Source organism: Tachypleus tridentatus, chromosome 8, assembly GCF_004210375.1.
Source record: "Tachypleus tridentatus isolate NWPU-2018 chromosome 8, ASM421037v1, whole genome shotgun sequence".
Taxonomy (NCBI): Eukaryota; Metazoa; Arthropoda; class Merostomata; order Xiphosura; family Limulidae; genus Tachypleus; species Tachypleus tridentatus.
The window spans coordinates 1422680-1446954 of NC_134832.1; the positions used below are offsets into that span (position 1 = coordinate 1422680).

At 34.9% G+C, this 24275-nt stretch overlaps 1 protein-coding gene across 7 annotated transcripts in view; it reads right to left on the reverse strand.

Moving 5' to 3' along the window:
* Positions 1-24275, reverse strand: part of LOC143258408 (toll-like receptor Tollo) — an 81131-nt gene that overhangs the window by 18509 nt on the left and 38347 nt on the right. Inside the window, exon 2 of one of the 7 annotated variants that reach the window (XR_013032268.1) lies at positions 16684-17431. The exons of 5 other annotated variants lie outside the window; for them this stretch is intronic. The gene's annotated coding sequence lies outside the window, so the exon portion shown is untranslated. Of the gene's footprint in view, positions 1-16683; positions 17432-21646; positions 22312-24275 lie in introns of those variants that run through there. One more of the 7 variants, XR_013032267.1, reaches the window with a different exon arrangement.

Sequence of the window (24275 nt, forward strand, 5' to 3'; positions counted from 1 at the left end):
TTTCAGAAGTTTGGTGGCTTACCTGTCCACAATGTTGAGTGACAGGTAAAGATTGATAATAAAAAAATCGCAACTGGAATTCTCTCTCTCTCTCTCTCGTAGAAGTATATCGACGCTAAGAAATACAGATTTTCTTGAGAAATGGTATTACGTGTGATATGTTGCAGAAAACGTTAGGTCTGTAAAATAACTCGCACGATTCCATAATATTAAGGTTTAGGTGTGGCTTTAACGATCCCCTGACTAGAGCGTCTCCCACTAAGACTTCGTTTCGTATAAGGTGGTATTACTCTAAATCCGGTGTATTCATAAGTAATGAGCTATGATGAAATCAGCAGTGTGTAGTTGGAATCTGGATCAAGGATCGATTGAAATCCTTGGGGAAAGAAGATTAATATATTACATGTAACATAAGGTATGTTTTAAACTTACGAACTTGTGTACGTTTGTCACTAGAATTATAGGGAAATATTCCGCTGATAACGTCAGTCTGTTATAGTACTAAGCCGGTTAGGCAAACAACTACCGCTATTGCATGACGAGTTCGAATTTATGCGTACCTGCATACACGTGGAAAGGTTTAAAATCAGTACAGAGACAGATATCTCCCAATTTTATATTCGTCCATCTGTATTTACACAGAGTCGGGCAAATAAACGTTCTATATTTATAAAAGTACGAGCACAATTTTCAAACTACCGAGTTTTTTTTCCCCGAAATTTTACATATTCCGATGCGTCACACGAGGATTTAATTATAGAGAATTCTAAGTGTACAAAACATACAAACTACCAAGTCTTTCAGTAATATTGTCCAATAGAACATAACTTTTTTTTTTTTTTTGGAATTTCGCACAAAGCTACTCGAGGGCTATCTGTGCTAGCCGTCCCTAATTTAGCAGTGTAAGACTAGAGGGAAGGCAGCTAGTCATCACCAACCACCGCCAACTCTTGGGCTGCTCTTTTACCAACGAATAGTGGGGTTGACCGTCACATTATATGCCCCCACGGCTGGGAGGGCGAGCATGTTTAGCGCGACGCGGGCGCGAACCCGCGACCCTCGGATTACGAGTCGCACGCCTTACGCGCTTGGCCATGCCAGGCCCTAGAACATAACATCATCAGAGTAGTATACCCACTAGTAAAACTTCCTTTAGGGTAAACGAGATAAGTGTGATTCCTTATAACACTACCAAAACAACAAGAATAACGACTCCAGAGATACAGATCTTGACTCAAAAAGCCATTAATAGACGTCAAAAGATTTATCTTTTACAAACCTGTACTATGATTTATCCTTGGACGTAGTATAGAGGCAGTCAGTTTAAAATTGTTTTTAAGATCCAAGTTAATGTTCAGTTATTTTTTGTTTGCTTTATTTTTTAAACAGAGATTAATGCGGTTAAACGTTAAGAAGATGCCTTGTTAGTTCAACTTACCTGCTACTAATGTTTACACAAACACTTCTCGCCTCATTGCGGTAAACTAGAAATTTCCATGACGCTGTACAGAGGGGAATGAATCTGTGTTGACTGCTTGGGACCTACTGGTGGATAGTTTACTATTCTTACAGTTTCCATGTGGAAAGAAGAGAGACTAGCTCGACAAGAACAGGAAAAATCTCGTGATTTTGTTACTAACACGCATTTACACCGTTTGAGGTAATACACTAGTTTTTGTAACGTGCATTTTTTGTGTTAATGAACACCACACTGGCTTAACGTAGGAAAAACAATATCTGAAATGAATAATCAAACACGATGTAGACCGCCAAACATTCTTTGCTAATAATTCAGTAATATTTTAACATGACCACTTATTCCAGGTTTCAGTTCGCCTCAAAAATAGTTATCTATTAAAAACAAAGAAGACTATGATATAATATGCGACCACACTACATCTGTCATACCCAGTGCTGGCGAGACTGGTCCGGCATGACCAGGTGTTAGGGAGCTTGACTAGCAATATGAAGACTGCGGGTTCTCCTTCCGCGTTACGCTAAACATATTCGCTATATAAGTTGTGGAGGCATTATTATGTGACGGTAAATCTACTGTTCGTTGGTAAAAAATAGCCCAAGAGTTGGCGAAGGAGTGGTGATGACTATTTAGCTACCTTTCCTCTTGTCTTTTACTGCTAAATTAGGGACGGGTAATGCAAATGACTCTCGTGTAGCTTTACGCGAAATTCAAAAGATACAAAGCTTCGTGCAGATATAAGATCCTACATAAAAATTAAAATCTTCAAATGTAATTCGCTGTACATTTATTGTGGCCCGGTTTGGCCAGGTGGTTAGAGCGCTTGACCTGTAATCTGAGGGTCGCAGGTTCTAATCCCTATCACACCAAATCTGGTGATGGGTGGTGATGACTAGTTGCCTTTCCTCTAGTCTTACACTGCTAAATTAGGGACGTAAGCTGTGTAAGTGACAGTTTATTCTGTGCTACTAATACCGTGCTCTATTGTTTACATTTTTCAAAGTTCAATTACTTGCACCAGATACTGTTTGTCGAAGAAGGCCAATTACCTACCATAGGTGACTGTTAGGAAGTCAACCAGTTTCATGGTAACCGGAAACTAACAACAACCAATATTACACTCACGTGGTGCCAACGAACCTCCCCATTTTTTCAAAGTCTGAAACGCAGCAGAGGAATAATGGAGAGCCTTTAGACTAAACGCCATTGATGGGGTACTTGGCTATTTACCAGTAAAGACCTACCTTCTGTTGTTGTAAATAATTGAATGCGAACTAGGGCGGCGATTGGTGAAAAGTATGAAGTACGCCTTGAACCTATTCAAGTGTCGAGAGCTAGTCGCATTCATCGCAGGGAGCAGCGGCATGCAAAAAAAGATTGTTAGTGAATAACCGCTGGTTCTGTAGCCCTCCTGTTAGCAGAGTTCCACAAACAGACAAGGTTTTAAGGAGATTAGCTCCACCACTGACCAGTGCCAGCTGTGCTGGATTGGTGGGCACTGAAATCCTAATGCGGCTCCTTTGGCACTGTTACGAGCTGTGAAAATCCTTTAGCCGTTACACACCTTAAAGAATAACAGTAGAAATCCATTGTGTGTAACTATAATGTATAGAAGTCTAGCACTAAAGCGAGCCTTTTCTTTCTTTGAATATTTACTTTAAACATCTCTTTAAAAGAATCACAACTAGTTGTTTATGTAAAATGTATAATTTAGCTCATTTTACTTTACTAGCTTGCTACTATTTGCTGTAATTTGTGTTCAAGTGTTGTTTGTTTGTGTTAGTTTTCTGAAACAAGTGACATTTTTATTTTCAATATGTGAAACTGTATTGTTTAAGTATATGTGTTATAATATATCAAGTTCAATGCCAATACACCAGAAAGCCGTTATGTATACAATATCTCGACACCAAGGTTTTGTCGTTTATACAGTGTCTAGACATCTTGAATTTGTCGGCTATACAGTGTCTAGACGTCTCAGGATTGTTGACTATACATATATTTTGGAGTTGTTGTATACACAGTATCCGGAAATTTTAGGTTTTTTACCTAAATAATATTCGGATTTCTGAGGCCTCTTGTCTATACAGTGTCTGGACGTTTGGAGTTATTTGTAGTGTCTGAACTTCTTGGGGTTGTTGTCTGTACAGTGTCTGGAAGTAATGGGATTTTACTTGATATATTATAACACATATACTTAAACAATACAGTTTCACGTATTGAAAATAAAAATGTCACTTGTTTCAGAAAACTAACACAAACAAACAACACTTGAACACAAATTACAGCAAATAGTAGCAAGCTAGTAAAGTAAAATGAGCTAAATTATACATTTTACATAAACAACTAGTTGTGATTCTTTTAAAGAGATGTTTAAAGTAAATATTCAAAGAAAGAAAAGGCTCGCTTTAGTGCTAGACTTCTATACATTATAGATACACACAATGGATTTCTACTGTTATTCTTTAAGGTGTGTAACGGCTAAAGGATTTTCACAGCTCGTAACAGTGCCAAAGGAGCCGCATTAGGATTTCAGTGCCCACCAATCCAGCACAGCTGGCACTGGTCAGTGGTGGAGCTAATCTCACCATGATGTCATAGTCAGAAATTGCCAGATATGATCACATTCCATTTAATTTGAAAGTTACTTCAGTTGATACATCTAACACATTTAGACAAAATTTTAAACAATACAACATGTTTATAAGTTTCTAAAAATCGTCGAATATCTACTTATATTCGAAAATGCGCAATTTACTAAACCAAAGTTGAAATTCGTGTTGCAAGTAGGAAATAGTTTGTTTTTCCTCCAAGACTTAACGATTTATTTTATTTTGTTTTTGAATTTCACGCAAAGCTACACGAGGGCTATCTGCGCTAATCGTCCCTAATTTATCAGTGTAAGGCTAAAGGGAAGTCAGCTTGCCATCACCACCCAGCGCCAACTGTTGGGTTATTCTTTTACCAACGAATAGTGGGAATAACCCTCACATTATAACACCCTTATGGCTGAAAGGGCGAGGATGTTTGGTGTGAGAGAGATTCGAGCTCGCGCCCCTCGGATTACAAATGGAGTGACTTAACCAGCTGACCATGTCGGACTGACTTAAGGATGGATTAAAGAACTGGTGTAAAGAAATAAATATCAAATTACCTACTATGTTTTAGGAAATTATATAACAGTACAATAATAACAAAAATTAACCACTTTTCATATTTTACGAAAATCACAAAATAGTACGATAATGAAAATCAAACAATTTCCATGCCTTACGAAATCATAAAACAATACAAATCATTGTATCTCAGGATGGTTGGTATATGTACTAGCACTTTTATTAATAAAGCACAGAACAACGTCTCGACCGTTTTAGATCATCTTCAGGTTAACAAAGAGAGAGTTTGCAATTTACCGTTGCTGGGCACACGTCTTAGGGAAAAGAGTGTATACGGGTACGTAATTGTAAGCGGTGTTACAGTTGGATGTTAGGCTAGTAATTAGTATAGTTATGAAGGTGTTTCTTTATATTGGTTTAATTTTGGTTTTAGCTGTTGTATAATTAGAGCTTCTTTGATTTTGCATTTGTTTATATTTGTTTCCCTACTTAGTATATAAGTGTTTTCTATGGTTATGTTGTGTTTGACTTGCAGTGTTAAAAAATGTGTGAAGGTGTTGTTGTTTTTTTTGTTCTTTGAATCTGGTTTCCATTTTTCTGCTTGTTTCTCCAATACAGAAGTCGTGGTAACTATTGCATTGTATTTCATAAATTATGTTGGTGTTGTGTTTGTCAGTGTAGTTTTTACATAATATATGGACTTTACTTTTTTGCATCTACAGAACACACACTTAGTTTTTTTCAACCACGTTAACTCTATACATCCCTAAGATTAAGTTCGCCTATGAACAGGAAAAACTAACCAAATAGCATTTCTTACTCCAAGATCACAAGAACCGATACACAGTTCAAAACAGAAATCTACAGAAAAATCACCCACACTGGATTATACATTCCCTTGGACTCAGCATATAAGAACAAAACAAAAAAAAAAAAAAACAATATATTAATAAACCAAGTAAACACAGCTAGAAAACTGTTCACCCGATAAAATTAACGATGAAATCAAGAAAACAAAACAACACTTCATTAACATCAAATTTCCTCAAAAAACCGAGTAAAAAAAAATACGCACGCACCTAGACCAACAACAAACAAACAATAAATGCCAAGATCCAACAAATTACAACACCTTATATTGACATCAGCGAAAAAATAACTAACATTTGGAAAAAAACTTAACAAAACACAACATTTTAGTAAATATCAAATGTATTCAAAAACTAAAGTCCATATTATGCAAAAACTATATTGACAAACACAGCACCAACATAATTTATAAAATACAATGCAACAGTTACCACGACTTCTGTATTGGAGAAACAAGCAGAAAAATGGAAACCAGATTCAAAGAACACACACACACACACGAAAACATACTCGTTTTTGAACAATATAAATCAAATAAACATAACATAACCATAGAAAACACCTAGATACTAAGTAGAGAAACAAATATAAACAAACGTAAAATCAAAGAAGCACTATTTATACAACATCTGAAACCAATAGTAAATCAATATAAAGGAACACCTTTATACCTATACTAATTAATAACCTAACGTCTAACTTCAACGCCACCTACAATCCTGTGCCCGTTTACCCTCTCGTCCCTGAGACATGTGGCCGGCAACGGTCAATTGCAAACTCTCTCTTTGTTAACTTGAAGATGATTTAAGAAAGTCGAAACGCTGCTTTCTATCTTTATTAGTAAAAGAGCTAATTAATACCCAAACCAACCGTTCGGAGATCATTTGTACTTTAAGTGGTTTTCTCGACATCATGAAGTACAGATCACTGGTAGAAAATAGTCTTAGGAGTTTGGTCAGCTCTGTTATTGCTAGAGTAATTTATTTAATCTCAACAAATGATAACTTGTTGAACAAACAGTAGTGATCAACAACAAAAAAAAGACAAAGACGATTATAGAAATGTACAACAAAAAGGGATAGTGGAAACATACAGTTAACAGAAGTTATATTATAATTTATTAGGGTGGGTTCTTTTCTTCTGTTAATTTTTCTAAATTGTTCAATTATATTTGTTAAACTTCCAAGTTTTCTCTGAACGTGTAAACGTTTCTAGGAGGATTTAGTTTTCTCTGAACGTGTAAACGTTTCTAGGAGGATTTAGTTTTCTCTGAACGTGTAAACGTTTCTAGGAGGATTTAGTTTTCTCTGAACGTGTAAACGTTTCTAGGAGGATTTAGTTTTCTCTGAACGTGTAAACGTTTCTAGGAGGATTTAGTTTTCTCTGAACGTGTAAACGTTTCTAGGAGGATTTCTTTATGTGAGATATTTAAGCAAAAATACTCCCTCTCCCTCACTCCATTTATGGAACAAACAATTAAATATGTTAATTTTAAATCAAATATATAGTTCTATGACCTGCGTAAGATATTGTTTTCCATAATAAATACATACCCCTAACACAGTGTATATTACGTAACAAAACAATTGTGTGAGGAAGCTACTTAAATACAGTTCATGGCGATAGACAAAAAGATTTGCACTACAAGTGACAGCTATTGCTCTTTCACAGAACCAACATCTTTTATTTATATGCAAAAACGGCTCGTTTGGGTTGAGAAAATATTTTACATAGAAGAGCGAACAACCTTTCGACCTTCTTCGGTCATCGTCAGGTTCACGATGGTGAAGGTCGAAACGTTGTTCGCTCTTCTATGTAAAATATTTTCTCAACCCAAACGAGCCGTTTTTGCATATAAATTTCTCAACAAGTGGGTTTCTCGACATCATTGATTAACATCTTTTATTGTTTCTACGTTGCCCAGAGTATCAGAGGGCTAGTCAGATTCGCCACACAACTTAGGTTTAGAAAGTTGCCACGAACTTTGATCAAATGTTTTGCCGCTGATTACATTATGTAACACAATTTTTACTTTTTCTTGTTCCTGGGCAGAAAGTGTTATTTCCCAATTACTTATGCGTAAAGTAAATGGAAAAGACCTATTTTTCTCTTCAAACTTTGCTTTTGTAGCCTGGGAGCGTAAAACGAAAACATGATGGGAGACTATATTTGGGGGCTGGTACGTGAAAGTGATTTACATTACAGTCGCAAATCTCGAAAAACTACTCACTTCTAAATATTTTTGCTCATTTTTGTATAACTTTAGTATAAATACGTGTAAATCTTGATTTATGTACTGTTTTATTCAGACCTTATGTAAATGAAAATGTCCAGATTTGCCCGTTTTTACATATAAAATAGGTTAATTTCTAAATTTCATTATCCAGGTCACAAAAGCAAAGTTTGAAGGGAATAATGGCCATTTTCTGTACATTTATAACATGAGCAATTAAGAAATAACACATACTATCCAGGAACAAAATTTGTTTTACATAGTGTCATCGATTGAAGCTGCTACAGTTACATGTTTCTACTATCGTCGTCAGTTGAAACTGCTACGGTTGTATGTTTCTGCTATTGTCCTTACTTATAGTTATACACAACAACTGATTTAGTTAAAACTGACTTTTTATGGTAACTTTTCAACATCCTTAAGAGAAAAAGTCAACAGTGATAACTTAAAGCACAAGACCTACAACAGTATGACTCGACAGCTTTCTCAACATAAAACACATTTGCTTTGTTATTGGATAATCTTTAAGAAAAATATATGTGTTTTACCAAATAAAAAAAATTGTTTATTGTTTTTAAATACGTCAAAATATAATCACATGATCTTTATGTATTCAATCCGGCAGATAAAGTAGTAAAATGCAATATTTTCAAATGTTTCCTTACTTTTATTAATTTCAGAGGTACGACCAATAAAAAAATATATATATTTGAACGTGAACAAATAACTTATTGAACAAACAGCAACGACCACCAAAGAAACTCGAATACGCTGACAGAAATATCAACTTATTTGTACGTATCGGTTTTAATATAAATATCAACTAACTAGTGTTTAAGTTTTCGTTTTTCAAATATTTTTGGAATACAAATATTCTTTGTTTAAATACTCAATTTTATCTGTAATTTTAAGAAAAAACGTTCCATTGTTATATCAGCTGAAATCTAGATTTTGTTACTCGTGATAAGGCACGGCACAGATAGCCCATTGTGTACGTTTGTACTTAACAAGAACAAACAAAAACGTTTTTAAGAATATTTTAACGTTATTAAATTTAAAATAAGCTAAAGATTATGCAGAGGCTGAAAAGGAAAGAACAAAGCTTCTAGTGGCTAGATGTTAATGTGTCATTATTCACGCTACAGGATGTTAGTGTTATTTTATGACGTAAACTCTTAATTTTTTGTTGGGTGCTTGGTTGGTTTAGTGCAATTTTATTTTATTACTTTGTATCCTATAACACAAATTAACATTGTGTCGTTCAGTTCCATATCGCAATAACGTCTAACTGAATTGTTCTTGTTTCAATTGGGTGTAGCATGATTTCTACCACTTGGCGAACTACTTTCTATCCAGATTTTAAATAGTAAGTAACACTAAATATTACATTAACAGAACAAGTAGGGGGGGGGGAGACACTGAGTTAAATCATCTTATAATGTGTGTATATTTAACGGTGAAGTACGAATTTTATAATGCAAAGTTATATTTCTTCTTAGATTTCCCACAGGTAAATCTATAAACAAAATAATAAACAAACATGATTGATCAAACGATTCTTAATTTTTATAGAAAACGTGTATTATAAATAATACAGACTATTATTACGACTCTTAGAAATGTGTCCAAGAGGGGGAAAGTGTACAGAAATGTAAAATAACTCTCTCAGCATTTAAAAATTTAATATACCAAAAGCAAATTCAAATTAAATTACTGAAGTAAGAAATAAAAAGAAATAGATTGATTAAAAAAACTCAAATGGTAGTTTCGGGATATGGAAAACAAACGAGTAAAAATAAAGATAGTTAGTAACAACCGGTTAATTACAAAAATTTAACAAAGGGAACGAAGCTAAAACAATTATTTGACCAGAAAGGTTCTAATATTTTATACTGAATTCTTCTCATTAGTTCATATTTAATTTCTCGACAAACTTATCGATTCACATTTTGGTTTATAGCCTAAAAACATTAGGTATGAAGACTTGTTAACAAAACGTGTGCATCAACTCCGAACTGTTTGCAATTGGACAAATAGTAATGAACTCTTTAGGACTGCGAGGACAGGAATGATTTTATAATATTTCTTTTTGTATTATAACCAATAAAATAGAAAATCATTTGACATAAGTCGGAAGGAATTAGAAGCATTTTACTAGTTAAAATAAAGGGGCTTAAGTCATAAATATAGCACCATCAGACAAAGGAAGTGAAATTATATTCTTGAATAAAACGGGAGTTAATAAAGCTCAACATATTTTAAATATTAATTTTAAGAAATTGGAGGAAAACATTTCGAAAACAAGCGAAACTTAAGTTTAAAATATTAGATGTAGAACCACAAGAATAAATAAATGACAATGAATCTAAACTGTTAAAACAGATTATATTTAATAATGAATTGCCAGCTTCCTGGTTAAATATATGAAGTCATATTAGTAAACATTATTTTAGATGGTTTCCAACTTATGAAAGATGTACAAAACTTAAATTTTGATAACAGTATTTATTGTGCTAACTTTAATACTCAATCACTATTTACAAAGGTACCGTACCTCCAGGTGAAATTATTAATTTGTTTTATAATCAAAATAACCAAAAACAATTTAAAAAAGAAAATATTTCTAAATTATTGCACATAATTAAAATATAACAGCACTGTAGTTAATTAGGTGATACATGATCAGACACATGGAATTGCTATGGGATCTAGATTAGCATCAGTATTGGCTAATCTATTCCTATGTTATTACGAAAAACGTTGATTGATTATTTATATAGAAAATGCATACGATTTACTGTTGAGCATGAAGAAAAATGAAACTACTGTGTCTATATGAATTGGTTGAAAATAGAAATAGGTTTCTAAAATGTGAAATACCATAAAACGACTTTTACATGGTTATATTTGAATTACAATAGTTTTAGTACTAAATTTAATTTAATTGGTATTTTAGTACGTGTAACACATAATATAAATAGCATCTTTATTAGAGTTTGATAACTTTCAAATGTTCATGATAAAAAACACAAGCTTCTAGATAAAATTATAAAGTTATTAAAAATAATCTGAATAAACAATATTTGACCTCAGAGATAAAGATTGAAGTTGATAAGTATATATGCAAAAACGGCTCGTTTGGGTTGAGAAAATATTTTACGTGGAAGAGCGAACAACTTTTCGACCTTCTTCGGTCATCGTCTGGTTCACAAGGAAAGAAAGAGGTAACTGACCGGAAGCTGACCACACGTTTGAAAGGAGTTGTGTAACTGAGTGTCGGAATGTAGAGGGCGGTGTTAGATGTTTGAATATATAATTTTACATTATTTATTTTATTATATTTAATATAGGTATAAAGGCGTTCCTTTATATTGGTTTATTTTGGGTTTAAGTTGTTGTATAAGTAAGGCTTCTTTAATTTTGCGTTTGTTTCTTTATTTAGCATTTGAGTGTTTTCTATGGTTATGTTGTGTTTACTTTGACCTGTAGTGTTCGAAAACGTGTGAAGGTTACTTTTTATGTTCTTTGAATCTGATTTCCATTTTTCTACTTGTTTCTCCAATATAGAAGTCGTGGCAGTTATCACATTGTATTTTATAAATAATGTTAATGTGGTGTTTGTCAGTGTAGTTTTTACATAGTATAGACCTCAGTTTTGTGCCTGGTTTTTGAATAAATTTGGTATTAACTGGAATGTCATATTTTGTCACTAGTTTTTGCCAAATGTTGGTTATTTGTCTGCTGATGTCGGGAATATATGGTATGCAGCAGTATTTGGTTTCGTGATTTTTTGATTCGTGAGATATATTTACTTTTGTGTTTTGAATTTGCAAGTGGGTTTTCTCGACATCACTGAAAGTTGGTAAGCTTTTATTACTTTATAATATAGAAAGAGTCTTTTGAGATTGTAAGAAAAACGTATATTTAGGACATATCCAAGGACGATAGTAGAAACTTACAACAAAAGATAATGGATATATATACACTTCAAAAAAAGAAACGCAAAAGGCAAAATTTGAGACATATTGTTTACAAGTTTATTCCGGGTAGTTCTGTATGACATGTATGAAACTTTGCACATTCAACTGCTGAACATCCAAAGTCTGCAAAGGCGAAGTCCATGCTCACTAGTTAAAGTTTAACGTCACTCAACATCAATAACGAGTATGCAGCCCGTGAGCATCAATAACTGCTTGGCATCTCCTACCCATGGAAGCGATGAGATGACGAATCACATCCTGTGGAATGGCTGTCCACTCAGCCTGCAAAGCTGCTGCAAACTGAGGTAGAGTCTGCGGTTGAGGTTGTCGCCGTCGCAGACGCCGGTCCAACTCGTCCCAAAGATGTTTGATGAGGGTTAAATCTGGTGATCTGGAGGGCCAGGGAAGAACGTTGATGTTGTGGTGTCTCAAGAAGACAGTGGTGAGTCGGACTGTGTTAGGACGGGCGTTGTCATATTGAAAAACGTCGTTGACGTTCACCATGATGGGTTGCACATGGAGCCTAAGAATCTCGTCGACGGTTGCGTACGGTCTGATCGGAAATCCTACGGAACCCTGGTATGGTTGAGGCAGTAGACGTCGCAGTGGTAATCCTATCCCGAAGGTGACGTAACCGGATGTTGCGATCTTGTGCGGGCGTGGTCACACGAGGTCTGCCAGATCGTGGACGGTCACGAGTTGATCCATGTTGTTGGTGACGATTCCATAGCTTTGTGATGGTGCTTGGGTGGACATTCACAGCTCTGGCAACATCTGATCGAGATTTGCCTGCTTTCAATCGACCAATGGCGTTGTTGCATTGTGCTTCAGCTAGTCTTGGCGTAACTGTATTGCGTGTCGGTGGCTTAACACTGAGCTATGGAAACCGAGAACCCGTCACTTTTATAGGGATTTTGCACATGTTGCACTTGCAGAACATGCAGATCTCTCAAAAAATTTATTGGACACGAATGCGTTTTGGCGAAAAATCCGATGTTTTCCTCCGTTTTCAAAGTGCACAACTTTTATTGTCATTTTGGTCTGACAATCAGTGCCTTAACACGTGTAACATCACATACTCTGAGCTTGTAACGTTATTACATATATTTCTCTTTAAAATAACAAAAATATTTCTTTTGCGTTTCTTTTTTTGAAGAGTATATAACTAAGGACGGTAGTAGGAACATACAATAGTGACCGTGAGACGCTATGTGAGATCACTGGGGAGATGATCTATCAACTTTACATATTAGCTACTTGGATATAGGACGTTCAAACACCATACATTACTTGCCCTAAGTGATTTTAAACCATCGTTATTAAAATAATAAACCAACGAGGATTTACGCAGGTTTCTAGTGAATGTTGCACACGAGAATTTAGACGCAACCATCAAAGAATTACTTAAATGATACGAAACAAAAATGAATGCGGTAAGTTAAACACAGCTAATAGTGAGGCTTTACTTTCCAAATCATATTAAATATAAATATGGTTGACGAAAAAGAGGGAGAGGGGTAAAAATGGGCAAAGAAAAGTAGAGGTAAAATGTATGTAACTACATAAGATTACCCTATCATAGAAACTCAGGTGGAAAATCTATGAGTGTTTCTTTTTTATCCTTAATAGCCAGTATTGTAGTAATAAATAAATATAAATAAAACTGGGTCATATCAGAAATATTAATCAACAGTAAATTAAAATTAATACCAGTAATATTTAGCCAGTTTTATTAGCGTTTATAAAACATCTCATTCATAAGATGGGAAAAAAAATCAAACTATCCTATGAGAGACTTCTATGTGAGACCTCCTGGTTTAGAAACCCACAAGAGGGCGTACTAGACACTGTAAAGCACATTGTATTTACCTATGGACGGACGGTGGTCTCTGGTATCCTGTATTCTAAGCCCAACAGGGGGTAGGAACTAGTAGATACAGAGGAATGTTAAATGTAGGGTAAACTTGTCATTCCCCCACTCCCCTCTGTGGGACTGATATGATCAAATATTTGCGTTACGAAGTTACTTAGAGGTTCCCCAGTACGAACCCCTTTTTATTATGGCAACAAAATTTCTTAAGGAGATTTGATCTCCTGCTTTCCGAGGAAGGAATGTTAATCCTTCGATTCGAAATCAAAGACAGTTTGTCGTCGTCTACCAACATCAGAATAACTCGTTCTACTGCATGCCGTGTGTGCGTGGCATTCGTTGATTTTATCACTACATGTATTTAAACATGAATAGTTGTGGAATAATAAAGCAATAACTAATTCTAAGCCTAAAATATTTACTCTCTATAAAGAAATGTGTTTTATAAGATTGTTAACTTCTCTTCACCACCTTTTATCTTCTTTTGTATCTTTTTCAGATTGTTAGTTTTTCTTCACTGGATACTTTATTTTTATTTTTACTTTATCTTTAGTTGTATCTCGTTCAGAGTTAAAACAATATGTATAAGAAAAAAATTCAGGGACGTCTTTCAATGTGGTCACACATTTTATAACTTTTCATTTGAAAATGATGAAGTGGAAAATTGGTCTGGGTACGCTAGCGTTGCAATAATGTTTACCGAGAAAAACTTTTATGACATATGTTGCTGTTTTTAATTAATGAGTAAATTCTATCTTGACACAGCTGAAGGTAATAAAAGAACGATTGAAGCTAGCGGCCTCATACATGGCAGAGCTGGTGAGTAGAAATGAAAATTATTTAACGAAGATTATGTGTGTCAAATCCGGCAATAAGAAAATAAAGATTGCTCATATAACAACATAAATGACGAAAAAATGGAAACTAATTATTGAGGCTCTATGTAATAGCGTCGAAATTATACGATAAGCATACACACATACCTGTAATAGTTAAACAATGGCTCTCCAACGAGAACAAGGTATGTATGATATACACATACATACCGAGACGATCGTGTAAAATGAGGAGTGGTTAACTAGTAACCATACCTGGAGAATAAAAATAGTTATGTTATCTGTTAATAGAAATAAATATAATACTGTTTTTGGAGACGGGAATCCAGCAACCGAATAACCGAAGATATTTTTTTAGAGAAACACCAACAGAATCAGATAGTTAAATTACTATGCATATGGTTGTGTTGTTAACGTAGTACGAGTAGGCGACAGGACGATAAAGCTTAAATTCGAACGTAAGGCTACTCTTGCTAAATACATAGAGATGTAAAACAACTTGAGAAAGAAAACATTTCTCTTGAAAACTAATTTATATGTAAATAATATTCAGTGTGATGTACAGTATATGCATATCAATATATGTAGTCTTACATAACAAAGGTTTGCTTGGAAATTAGAGTTTCTCCATGCCTTGATTTATTAATTTTTGAACATTTTTATATACTTTTCTATCAAAATTTTTGGTTTGTTTACAAGTCTACGTCAACCAAACTGTAGTTTTTTTCATTGGTTATTCGAATTTAACTGCATATTCTTCGTGGAAGAAATATAGTTGACAAAACTCATATGTATATCTTCCAAAGGAGGGACGGTAATTAAAAGAAATATAATTAGCTGTTTTTGTAATTGATTAAAAGGATTTTTTTCCTCAATAGAATCATAAGAGTTGTGTGTAAGTTTTTCTCGAATCGTTTCGCTTAAGACGTCATACTTCTTGATTGCGAGGTTTTCAGTGTCAGTAATGGCGAACAAGACCAGTGTTTGTACATACAGGGTGGAAATAATATTTATTTAAATAAAATATTAGAATATATATGTATATTATCGTTATCTGGTATTCCTCATTAAAACTTTGTGTATCAGGGATCCTGAAAGAAAAGCCTATAACATGATATGAAAGCCTATAGCCTATGGGCGAGACGCTATGGAAATCGAATAACTGGCTCTGAAATGTCCGTTTTATAGCACGGTCCCCAAAAATATATTAGTCGTGAACTAGGATTATGCATAGTTTCAAAGTTTCCCTTGATGACCGCGGCGGTTCCACGAACGTTGCGTGTGCGTACTTGAAGAGACACGTGCTATTAAGAAAAGCTTGGGCCCAATGCAGCCCATGTATAATAAATAGCGTTCTCTGTCAACTCAAAGATCAATTTTTAACGACCAGATTCTGACATTTTTCACTGGTTATTAGATTTTTTATTTTTTGTTTTCTTACATAACAATCACATAGGTTATTTATTCTTCTTATGTTGGCTTGCTTTGCTTCGGCACGGTTCGAATTATAATGTAGGTAGTCAGTCTCTTTTGTTCAAAACAGGATTATCAGATGCCAGTTCCCATCTGTGCCACACATGGAGTAACGACTGGTCTTGTATTATCAAGCTTTTTTAAAATCTCTTTCTTTAAAAGAAACTGGGAGTATTTCACCGATAAATACACAAAGTACATAATTTAACGTAAACATTAAGATATCATGACAAGAATTTTCCAAATATATAATATACATTATAATTGGGCGAGTAAGTTTGATTTTAGGTTTCAGTTTAACTCACCTAAAAAACGTAAAAACTACAAATCAGATCTTAATGTTGTCTCCCTGGTAGGAATATTCTGGTCTGTCAATTAACAGTGTATTTTAAGAACCCAAGAGTAAAACTCAAGGCGAATACGTTATACGTCAACCACACTACTTAAGATCGAAGGAATATACGCGGCCAACATGTCAATTTTTGCAATTTTTTGCCCTTAATTATTGCAGTACGTGAATGTTTAACAGCGTTGTTACCGGGCATAGAAAAATCGACTAGAACGTTAAGTTATTGTTTTTGTCGCTGTGTTTGTAATAGCGTGAATGTATTTTTACACTAGCACCGACTTAATGAATCGATCGAATTTCGCACACAGATACAGATATTTGTCACGCCCACTTAGGCGAGTGTTTAATGACAAACGACATAAATGCAGATATTTCTAACGCCCACTTAGGCTAGTGTTTAATGACAAACGACATAAATGCAGATATTTCTAACGCCCACTTAGGCGAGTGTTTAATGACAAACGACATAAATACAGATATTTAACGTCCAATTAATGTTTGAAAATAAAACAATATTATTGTTCTAAAACAAAGTTACCCCAGCTAAAAGTAATTTTAAACGATTAATCATATCAATAAAGCTGTTTCTAAGTAACATTCACCTACAATATATTTTTAGAAGTCTAACTGTTACCATCTCAAGAGACTCCTATACATGACATATCCTTTTTTGATTGCTTAAGAGAGAGAGGAGAGGATACCTGGAGAGGACATGAATATATACAATATATATATATTTGAATACATGCCGGTATATAGCAACAGGTTGCAATACACAATACAAGAACTGCTGTACTTAAACGTTCACTTACAGATTATAGGGAGCACCAAAACGGAGAAAGGTCAATTTCTTTCATATCACTGTACAAAAACAAACAAACAACATTTTGCTATTCTTACAGTCACATATAAAACAGGTATAGCAGAGTAAAATAAAAGCAACATGATGAAGTCAGTTTCAATACAGACCGAACAAATAAATCATGATATTAAAAAATGAGAAGTTTAACACTTGTTCCACCAAAGGGACACTTAGTAGAGCGCAAAACACTGTCGCTCAGCGTTGACTGTATTCGGTCCTCACAAAATACGAAAGTGTGTCTGTGTGTTCGTTGTTGTCAACGGATACGAACCGTTTCCGGCAGGACAACGAAGGATAATATTCTAAATTTGTTCATTATGTTTCATCAAAGCCTTATCGTCTTTGACTGGGTTATAGAGCCAAAACTGTAAAAAAAAAAATCGTTTAACAGATACATAATTTTTGAAGTTTCGTGACCTTGATCTTTATCCTCCAAAAACTAACCATTTCGAAATTGGACCACAGTCCAAATTTATACAAACTTTTGTCCAAATCCATTCAGCAGTTTTGAGAAGCCTTGCTGACAAACACACACAGGGATGAAAACGTGATCTTCCGTCATGTCAGGTGTCAAGAGTAAATAATAAGTAAAATTACACATCTCATAAGACGCTTTTCTAGAAGGTGAAATCGACAACAATGGTTAAAACAAACTAGTTTTTATTAGTAAAACATATTTTATCTTTAATTTTAGTTTTATTAAAATATTGGTTAGATGTTTAATACCTTATATACAAACATTGGTTTTTCTATATATTTATTTATTACGAGGTTAGTCTTTCGTTGTTAGCTTAGCATACGGATGAAGTATTAACCTAAATTTCCTTTGCAGGTCAGAACTCATGAGATACCGGTATTACAACGGAAAGTAAACCTTATAGCGTGGGGTATTAAAAGAGTGAATATATGCATTTTATGAATGAGCGTACATAACAAGGTAAGGGCACTTGACCCCTTCGAAAATGAGAAACATTTATTTATTCATTTACCATATGTATATTCTTTTTTTTTATTCAATTCACAATTTCTCACTACTTGTACCTACCCACCTACAAACATGTCCACGGACGCCCGTGCATAAAGGTGTTTTAGACACTTGAAAGCTCTAGTCTGATAAAACCCTAATGGATATAATTATAATTAGTAATAATCAAATCTATACCAATTTTATGATTCATTAGTTATCTTGTCTTCACAACAATCAAATTCAGACACGTAGCTGGGGGTCACAGATAAACAACCCTGTCCCATCCTTGAGGCCCGACAAGGCCAGGTGGCATTCGACTCGTAATCTGAGAGTCGCAGGTTCGAATCCCCGTCACACCAAACATGCTCGCTCTTTCAGGCAATGGAGCATTATAATGTGATGGTCAGTCCCACTAATCGTTGGTTAAAGAGTATCCTAAACGTTGGCGGTGTGTGCTGATGACTATTGTCCTTTTCTTTACTCTTATACTGCTAAATTAGAGACAGCTAGCGCAGATAGCCCTCGTGTAGCCTTGCATGAAATTAAAAAACAAACAAACTTTCTAGTTAAGTGTGCTTATACTCTCTTGTAGAAAATTCTCAGCATCATAAGAATTTAAACTGGGGAATAGATAAAGATGAAATGTTTGGTCCAAAAACAAATAACTTGTTTCAATCAGCAGGCTGTTTTATTATAGTCATGTTCATAAGGGGATACTGCAGAGATGAAAAATCACTTTGTAAGAAAAAAAATTTCAATAATCCGATTAATCTGTCAACTATTTAAAACTTCACTGTTTCTTTCAGACAGTAACCACTTGGTTAATTTCCAAGTGTGCAATGTTTAAAGATATGTATGCATTTTTAGTGAAGGTTAATACGTTTGTGATTTCAACGTTGTCGCCTTTTCATGTGTAAAGTAGAAGATATAATATGGTGTTGATATATGTTACATGCGTGACATCTTAAGACCAAAATATTAGAAAATAGCCCATAAATCTTTCAAACTTTTTGCTTGTTCCAAGATCCCATTGTCTCCATTACATATTTTGTAATTATTTATAACCTGGTATTTCAGAGTAATCTAATTTTGGCAATTTTGTATATCTGAAATGTGAAAGTTTCTAGCTGTCAGCACGTATCTATGGAACACCACCCGTTTTCAGACGCTTTTCTTGACCACACACATTGAACTAATGGAAATGTATTTAAAGAGAGTAGCCATCTTCGTCGCTAACGGATCTTGTAGCTATTTTATCTGAGCTCAACAACACGCTTCATCTCGTCCCTCGAGACATTTTAGTCCCCTCTTCCCCCGAACGCACACACACACGAAGCTATCCTAGGGTACGTGCATTACAATGCTTAAAGAGATGTCCTCTGTAATCTTTGTCCTGCAAAATTGATTTTTGTTCTGTTGGAATGGAATTGTATTCTCTTTTAATGAAAACGTTTTTAACAAACCTTAGGCCATGCTGTTTCTACAACAAATTAAAAAGTCGAGTCATTAAATTGTAATTGAATTCAATTCTAGATTTATAAAATGATTTATAGTTTAGCGTTTAACGGAATGATTTTCATTGTTTTGTTTTTGGCAAGATGCTTCGATTGTAATCTTATCTTGGTAATCATTTTTGTCTACAGAGGTTTTCGAAATTTATCGAAAATATTTTGCTATATACTTCACGGCTTTATATATGTCTCAGAAATTGGAACAAAGAAACCTTTATTAGTTTTAGTATGCAGAAAGAATTAAAATTAAAATATTTTCACTTCATATTTTCCTTTTATATTTCCTAGGAAGGAATTAGGAAAGGAACACTAGTGCCTCATTTTTACAAATACATAATGTACACCTTACTCCTACAATAACGTGTTCCTGCGTTCAAAATTTAGTTCATGAACAAGAAATGTATTACTCTGGGGCACTGATTTTTAACCAGTACAAAGCGACACCTACTAAAATACCACTAAAACAAGCATACGGGAGAAGTAGCTAGAAATACTGCAATTCCCACAGATTGTCTCTTTTATGAAAATTCGGGCAAGGTTCGTCAAAGATGAAGCTGCTAACCAATTACTTTAAAATCACTTCACAAAGAAACTGACTTACTGTGTATCCCTTATCTTTTAGAATAGTTTTTGTTTTCGGGCAAACAAAACTCAGTCCCCCCCCCCATGAAAAAAAATTATTATACACCCATGATCACTAAGTTTTATTTTGTTGTAGAAAAAACATTCACTTTAACTATTTCCTCAATACTTTGTGTTCTATAGAATGCTTGGTTTGAACTTAAAACGGACCGTAGAAAACTAGACAGGCAGACGGTCACGTGACACTTGGTAGGGACGCTTATAGGAAGTGATTCATTCACCAGTATCAAACGTGGTATCTTTTCGTCAATTTTTGGCCACTGATTCGGATGGTGCAGTAACATTATAGTCATTAATATTGATCTTCATTCTCTGAAGGCTGACTTGTAGACTGGGATTCTGGTTTGCACCTGCACCGTATATGGTAGAGTGTTCTGTTCCGATTTTCCACTTAGTAGGCAGTGATTCAAACGTGCGAGTCGTTAACCATGTAGACGTTCTTAGCTAGAACTCACGTGGCTGGAAAATTGAACGCACACTGCCCGGATGAGGAACGGATACTGCAAAATTTGGAGTATGTCTTACACCCGATTGGGCCATTTTTTCCGCCCGGTAGAATAAAGACTGTGAAAAAGTGGTAAACTCCATAAACTAAATTGCAATCAGAGAAGTGCTTTGTAACTACTTTTCTCCAACTAAAGTTGCTGCTATAAAAACAAACAAACTTGTGTTTTGGAAAAATATAAAAATAACTAAAGCTGTAGTTACATTTGTATTTTGAGCTCATTTTATCATGCCTGAAATTTGAAAAAAAAATTTTGAAAAATCTCAGTTTAATACATGTATATGCACAAACACACACACACACACTACTCTTGCAATTTAATCTGTATATTACTTTGTATAGGTTAGAAACAAATTGAACGTTCAGTTACCTATGCAAATGTTGTTCAGAATAAAATATTTTAATAATGATATTTTAAAACTGTTATTAATTTAAACACTTTTAACGTCGTATGTTTCGTTTAAATTAGTTCCAACAAATGAGATGCGAGAACCTCAGAACTAGTAATAATCATGTGTCTAAAACTGGAGCATGTAGCTAATAGATGTTATAAAGCTGTGATTATCATACATGATGTATAACATCAAAAGGCATTCCACACATCTATTAATTTTCTATTATAAAACTACGAAAAAACATTTGCCCTTGATCTTTAGAGTGTTATTTGCTTTTGTAAAAATAAAATAATGTTATCTTTGGCCTGTGGCTAGCGTGATCGTTTTACTTTCAAGTATGATATAAGGCTCCATGCGCACAGTTTCTGATGCAGTTAAACATAGGTTAATATATCTGTAAGGAGACAACACCTGGTGGAAACTTTCTGAAAAAATGATCGGTAATTGGAATTAAAGAAATAAAAGATACATTGAAACTGGTTTACTGCTGACAAAAATAGATTCGAAGAACACCTAAACTTTCTATATCAGATCTCAAGTACTTTATTTACTAAGCTTACTTCATTCACTGACGTATGTAAATCTAGCTGATGCAGAAGTTGGTATTACAAGTGATACTTCTACGCAGGGACGTAGGCTGCATCAAGATGGGACGAAAGGGCACACTGTAGTAAGGAAACTTTTCTTCCAAAGTGACAAGAAACAAAAGAAAAATACGTTGGCGAAAATCCAAAAATTAGGGCAGTCTGCATGCTAAGAGAAATACTTTGGCCTGATGAATACGGTTTCTAGAACCTGTACCTTTTTCAGAAGCGGTGGAAGAGTAAAATAATTTAGTGCTATCTGGTAGATGTAGCATTTTTTAAGCCTCAACATGAGTTAGTTATCTATAGATTCTATACTGTATTGATGGAGTCCTGGATTCGGCTTGATATAATCAAATACTCGTTGACCACACTGTTCCTTGTAGACGTCGTTTAGTGGGAGAAATTATATTTCGCAGTATGATTACGATCCGAAACACACAGCGAACAAAGTAAAAGAGTACCTTAATAGGAAGAGAGCAGATGGTGCTCTTCTGTAGTTTCTAGACGTCAATACTGTTGAGTGTGCGTGTGACTAACTTGATAGAGAACAACAGCAAGGACGGTGGAAATCAAAGGGCAATGCCTTTGAGATTGAAGATTCCTCATCGACTTCCGGTATTGGCTCCAATTAAGAGTGGCTACATAAAGAAATCAACTTTAAATCCGCTTCATACGCATTTGTTTGGTTTCAGTCGTTTTGAAGATTTGAAATACCTACACTAAAAACAAACAAAAACCCAACATGTGTTGAATTTAAAATACGTAGTGATGATTGTGTAGTATCCAATTCGTGGTATAATATATCAGTAAGTTGAAATTATGGTACTGGTCAATTTATTGGGTATTTTCTGTAACAATACTTTTACAGGATGAGTATTTGTTACAAACAATATTTCGTTCGGTATTTTCTGTAATAATACCTTACTGGATGAATATATGCTATAAACCGTATTTTATTGGGTATTTGCTGTAACAACGGTTCGATCTTGTAAACTGACCGAATAAACTATAGTAATATAGCTTATTGGTTGAATAGTAATATAGTTTATTCGGCCACTTTACAAGCGTGCATAGGTTCTTCTAGACAAGTATTCTACTGTAGCTGAGAAAGAAATAGATATAATAGAAGGAATTTATTTATAATGCACTACGATGGCTTTTTGTGTAATGTATTCTAAAGAATGAAATCGGTCTATTATTTTATTAATCTTTCCATTCAACCAACCCAGTTATTTGTTTATATATCCACCTGTTAAACAAACTCTACAAAGATACTGCTACAAATGACCACTAGCAGCTGTATAGTGAATTGAATCGACTTGTATTCCAATCAACAAAGTAAACTATAAATCAAGGTGAGCGACATCTGTTGTGTAGTGCAGCGCTTCACCAGAATCCTGATCAATAGGAGCCATCAGACGTTTTGTTACGTGCTCCCTGGTCATATTCTTATACTGGCTACTTCTAAGATGGTGTCAAGTTTCTGAAAGCCCTAGATTTGTCACAAACATTAAGAGGTAATTTGGCGGATTTTCGGAGGCAGTAGAGAAATTCGTTAGTTTGTGAGAACGTCTAAATGCTAGTTACCCTCACACTCACGAGCCATTTTCTACAAGCTAGAATACTGCTTCTTTTTAAAAGCCACCACATCTAGTGTGAGAGCACGTCGTTGTCGTAAAGCTTTTAACATGTGGAAGCATCTGGTTTGAGAGTTCCAACTGATTGTGACGTATCATAGTCATGGTATGTTGATCCGTCTATGAGAAAGTTAATATTCCCATCAGAGAACGGGGGATATTAGCCATAATCAGGGCAATTCCATTATTATAAGCCACAAAAGTGATTTTACACTCTTTGTTAACAGTTTTTTGTATAATACATTTGTAGCTGTTATCACACTTCCTTTTTACATGGTGTAAGCATACTATACAGTGAGCAGACATAAAACAGACTCCTTGACAATTTCAATCTGCTGTGATTTTTATTTTCGTCAACGCAAAGAACGTTGCTTATAATTGTCTAATGGTTCTTAGATCAAATATTACAGTACAACACTCTATTGTTTCTATCACGTAATGGCAATGCCAGCTCTAATTACACTAACGGAAAAGGTAACCAACCGGTTCTTAAAACCACGTCCGACTATAAAATCGCCTCGAGCGGAATTCTGCTTTTTAACCCTTTGTTTGCGGCTTGTGTAAACCTATCTACCACATCATAGGTTAAGACAAGCTTAGCTAGGAAAAGTTGATGTACTCCCAACTTCATGTCTCGTTTATCCACTTTCGTCCAACCAGTATTCACTCACCTTTATTCTAACTATTAGAACGGTTTTGTTTGTTTTTTGAAATTTTGCAAAAAGCTACTCGAGGGCTATCTGTGCTAGCCGTCCCTAATTTAGCAGTGTAAGACTAGAGGGAAGGCAGCTAGTCATCACCACCCACCGCCAACTCTTGGGCTACTCTTTTACCAACAAATAGCGGGTTTGACCGTCACATTATAACGCCCCCACGGCTGGGAGGGCGAGCATGTTTAGCGCGACGCGGGCGCGAACCCGCGACCCTCGGATTACGAGTCGAACGCCTTACGCGCTTGGCCATGC